The sequence below is a fragment of the Henckelia pumila genome, chromosome 2 (genome assembly GCF_033568475.1).
Source record: "Henckelia pumila isolate YLH828 chromosome 2, ASM3356847v2, whole genome shotgun sequence".
NCBI classification, from domain to species: Eukaryota; Viridiplantae; Streptophyta; class Magnoliopsida; order Lamiales; family Gesneriaceae; genus Henckelia; species Henckelia pumila.
Genome location: NC_133121.1, coordinates 199,868,387 through 199,873,908, shown reverse-complemented (window position 1 = coordinate 199,873,908; position 5,522 = coordinate 199,868,387).

Here is a 5,522-nt window from a genome sequence, read left to right as displayed (position 1 = left end):
ACCTGTGTAGATGAGTTTCATATCTGATAGCGGGACTAGGAAATTATTCGCTAGCATTAGCTAAATAATTAACAATAGACATCGGGAGTTTTTAGCAAAGAAGTTCTTGACGCAAGAGATTTCAGTATCAGATACTGTATAATCTCAAGGATGTTTTGAGATGGTATTAGGCTAAGTTCTATGATTAGCACTAAGGAATGTTGTAGTCCGGTAAGGGATCAGATCTGATATGTTTCTCGTCAAGACTTATGGGTTGTCGTAGGTGTATTTGACAAGGTATTTTGGTTATTAGAAGTTAAACTTTCTTGTGGTATAAATCAAGATTGATCTACGCTTATGGAAATTTTTTCGAGGAAACATTCTCGGGGTTGACCAAGACCTGATTTCGTGGACGAAATCTCTCAAGTTGGGGAGAATGTAGTAGCCCTACTACTAATCAAGCTAATCCACTTCCTAAACATGACTAAGAAGTTCTCAAATGGATTAAAACAGTGGAAAATCGGATCCATGACATTCGAAAAAAGCACGGGAGAGCTCCAAGTGTTATAGGAATTCGAACGCTCCGAACTGCAAGATCGGACGATCCGATCTATTTGGAGGCATAAGGTCAAGTTCGGAGGCTAATGGTGCGATCGGACGATCCTAAGTCGGGATTGGACTATCCGATCATGTTCAGATAAAAAGTATGGACTTTGATTTGACTAGACAAGGAGATCGGATGATCCGAGGGGGTTGATTGGTAAGGATTGAACGATCCGTTCTTGGAGATCAAACCATCCGATCTATGCCTATAAATAGATGTCAAGATCTCATTTCTTGCTCATTCTTACATCTTCCCTCTTGTTTCTTGTTGGATGCCTTTAGGCATCCTATTCGAGGGCCAGGAAGTGACAGAGCGCTGCCGGGATTGTAGCAAAGTTGTGCCCATGTTTTGGGGCTATCACCATCAGCGGGCTAAATATGGACGCCTGTATAATACTAGACTCAGAATAGATTAAGTGAGTATCTATTTGTCTAGTTAAGGTTGTTAATAAGATATAAGTGATATAGTGATTATATGCTTATAGGCTTGGACTTGTGTACCCGGGTGGCTAGGTTACTAGAGTTGTGTGATTTGAGGTACGGACGTACTATCTGAGATACTCTGGTTGAGTATGCATTTTCTGTACTTGCATGTTTTATGCGGAATTACTGATATGTGCATATATATTATGTCATGAATATTATTGTTGCATACATTACACTTTGAGCATGTATTATTGTTATAATAGAGGGGTCGCTCAGCCCCATTATATTTGTGGATAGATATCATGGTTTTGGATCCGGATATGTCCACAGTTTTATGTTAAGGGAGTCATTTCCTGATGCGACGGCCCAGTGTGCTACATATCATGGTGCCTTTGATTGAGAAGTGTTCTATCGATGATAGGTTCCTGGTACACTTTCATGTTCATTTGTATTTTTATTCATAGCATGTGTATACTCATACCTCCGTGCTAAGCATTGGTGCTCATGTCTGTGTATTTTTATTGGACACCCCATTCGACGGTGTAGTTGCAGGTTTTCCCAGGATCGGGGATCATTGTGTAGTTGGCAAACGGAGAGTTGGGAACTCAGTTGGTGCCAAAAACTTTAGATAGATTGGACCCATTTGTGTTGGATTTCGATTGGGTTGTATATTATTTGGGTTGAAGTTATTTACTTGTTGTATTCTGCCGGGTTAGTATTTGATTTAAGTTTCTGCAGTTTTCTCTGATTATTTTTAATTAAGTTTTAAATGCATGCTGAAGGTTTGGTTAATTAGTGATTCCGGGATGGGCCACTACAATCTGGGTTGTAGAGACAGATTTTCTAACTCTGTACACTTCTTTTCGTGTAACCAGGATTTCACTTTTGATTGTATGGAACGGTTGTACATCCAGGAGATTATTAGACTCCATTGGATTCCGTAGAGCATCGTCAATGATCGAGATCCAAGATTTACTTCCACGTTTTGGGGTAGCTTCCATACTGATTGGGCACTACCTTGAGTCTTAGTACTGCTTATCACCTGGATACTGACGGTCAGTCAGAGAGGACTATTCGTACTCATGAGGACATGCTTAGGGAGTCTGTGATGGATTTTGGGCCAGCGTGGCAAGATCATTTACCCTTAATTGAGTTTTCTTATAATAATAGTGTTAGAGTAGATGCCTGTCGAGGCAAGTGTTGGTTGAGGGACCTTGCAATAACTTTTGTATTACAATCTTTATTTTAATAATATTTGAATTATTAAATTTTGGCACATCTTTATCTGTATACCCATGCTAGTTGCATAGATAAAACCTTGAATGTACAAATAGTAGAAAGAATATGAGATGGTCATGTGATGACTATCATGAAACTCATATTTAGTATATTATATATTCTAAACCGTTTCTAGACGATTCAGCCACCACAAAGAAGGATAAAGGTCGCTCGAGCTTGAGACTAGTATTTGCGATGTGAGTACCACGTTTCATTAGTAAGGGAAATAGTGATGTCCAAGCATGCAAATAGGTGCTCCTGGTAGGGTTCATTTAACAGCCTTTCCTAAAGGACTTTCCAAGTGGTTCTCACTTATCGAGTGGGAAGATCATAGTTTATGGTTGTACACTATTAGTCCTTATGACTCGAGACAACATGGAGAATCTATATGCTAGCGCTTCACTATTAATTGTTTACCAACTCAACTGGGGTCATCAGGTGACAAGGTTTGGTGTTGTGTTGAAACATATAGGAGTCAATACATTGTAGTCGAGGATTCACCACTTACCTTCGGGTATAGATATCCTATGTGATATCATGTATTTGTAGTTTGAAATCTCTTCTCATAGTATGTGGTAAATAAGAAAGGATTTTCTTGAATTACACCTTCGATGCAAATACGGAATGACACATAGTTATCGATTCTATGACAACTCTCGATATACCAATGGTTGTCGAATCGGTTGGGATATATGAGTTGAAGGGACCGTAGTGTATGCTAACCATAATTGAATGGTTCTTGTAGAGACTATCATTTGATACCTAAGGAGTCATGCAAGTGATGCAGCTAGACGTTTAACATGACTTGTTAGGTACCATCAGACTTGAGTTTTCTGACGTTCTAATTATCAAGGAGTCGATAAATAAGAATGAAGCTTTATAGGGTAAGCTAATGATATAGGGACTTGTTGATCCCGAATCACATGAAAATGTTAACCCACTTTTAGTTGTATTATTGAACCATTGAGGGTCACACAAGTACTGTACTTTTAAATCTCGTTGAGAATAAAATTAGTTCAATGAGTTAAACGGATTATAAAAGAGTATATAAGTGAGATAAATTAAAAGTATTACTTCTAAAGGAGAATAAAGAAGAAAGTAATTTTTAATTTGTGAAAATGTTCCAAGATTAAAATTTGACTTGAATAAATAATTAAATTTTGACAATGGTAATTTTCAAAAATATTATTATGAACTTAATTAAAATAATTCAAGAATTTAATTAATTAAATACTAGTGGACCTTGTAGAGTCCAAATAATTAAATTTAATTGTTGGATTAATTAAATACTATTGGGTCATGTAGAGCCCAAATGGAAATAGTGTTGAATAATTATTCTACTAGTGGACTTGAATGAGTTCAAGTAGGATTTAATTAATTGATTGAGCTTAAATGAATTTGATGTTAATAATTAATTAAATGTTAAGTTCATGGGTCATGTATGTATATGTTTGACCTAAAAATACATACAATACATGAGAGATAGGAGGTGAAGGGTTACAAGATAAAATGCCGAATTTTCAATGCATGATTTATATTTTTCTATGCATGCTTTAACTTTTGTCATAACACCTTTTATAGTACCAATACAAGCAACCTCCTCACTTCTCCCTATACTGTATGGCCGAACACTATACACAATTTATTCTCAATTTTTGTCTTTCTTCTTGTGTGTAAAAAGCAAAATAATTCTCAATGAAAAATGCTCTAAATATTCTAGTGCATATTTAGGATGGATCTAGTTTGACTTATCGTGGACCTAATTTTAAGGAGGAGTCTATTTTTGAGCAAGGTGTGCTCTTGGAAGCTTGTTCCATTTTGAGCTAGGTGTGCTCTTGGAAGTTGTTCAATTTTGAGCAAGGTGTGCTCTTAGAAGCTTGTAGATAGTGTCTACCTTTTCAAGAGCAAAGTTGTTCGCAACTTTGTTGGAGCCATTAAAAATATTTTAAGATTGATAGGTAAAAACTTCTTAAACACCCTATTGATGTTTAATATTTTTGGAATGCTACACAAGTTCTCGGTTTTTACATAAAAAATTTTAAACTTCTGCGGCATTTTCGGGCACGAGATCCAACAGTGGTATTAGAGCCTAGGTTGCTCTTTATTGTGTAGCATTTGTTGAATATTGTATTGAAGTCAACTTCTAACAACATAAGAAGATCAGACCACTTTTTGGGGCTGTTTTTGTGAAAAATTTTCTGCTCATTTTGGGAAGCCCGTTTTGATGCTCGTAGGGCAGCCTACAAGCTTCCACTTTTAATAAAAAAAAATTGGGTTGGCCGGAATCCGGCGACAGAGCTCCAGCAACGACTTTGACGAATAGGGTTTCCAAAAGGTGTTTTGGGATATCCAAGTGTCATGAGCCCTAAGTTATGTATTTTTTCGTGAAATAAATAATTAAAGTGGGACTTAGATTATTTTTAGTAAATGGTAATTTACAAGATGTTTTATTATAAATAAATTAATTAGAAAGTAAACAAAGGTGTTTTTTTATTTTGTAAATTTAATTTACAATCGTGACGATTAGTGATTGGACCAAGATATATAATATTTTATCAATTGATTATTGTGATAATTAATTGATGGTGTATGATATGTGATATTATATGCATGAAGGATGATCAAAATCCGAAGCCCAATTTGCAAGGTGTATGCTAGGATATTTTATGTTGAATGAGTTGTAATAATTATCAAATTTAAAGTGGGATTGGTTTATAGCTCGTTCTCACCCCATGAGATGTATCCCCATTTGTCAAGGATATTTATTGTAAAATATTTGGTAGTGAAAGATCAAGATTGGAATATTGTGGGTCATGATGGATTATGAAGATCCAAGACATGTAAATATTGAAAGCTTATGTAATTTTGCATTTGCATCTCATGCATTTCCTAGGATTAGACCTAGGCCTGTGTTTGGCTCTCACGGGCAAATAGTGTTGGGACGATTGATCATCCTTGTTATTTTATTGTTTATAATATATGCATGATATATTATAAATAATGAGTATGTGCATTATTATTTTATAATAACAAAGTTGCATGAATCCGGCAATCATACGAACAAGCATGGCGAGCTTTTAAAATTAATGACGAGAACATTTCAAAATTAAAAAACCCTAATTTTGAATAAGATTCAAAATTAATATCTAGCCCGAAAAAGAGAATTATAAAGGAATTTATTGATTTCCTTGTCTTCCATCGATAATGGGTGCATGTTGAACGATACCCGAGGTGAA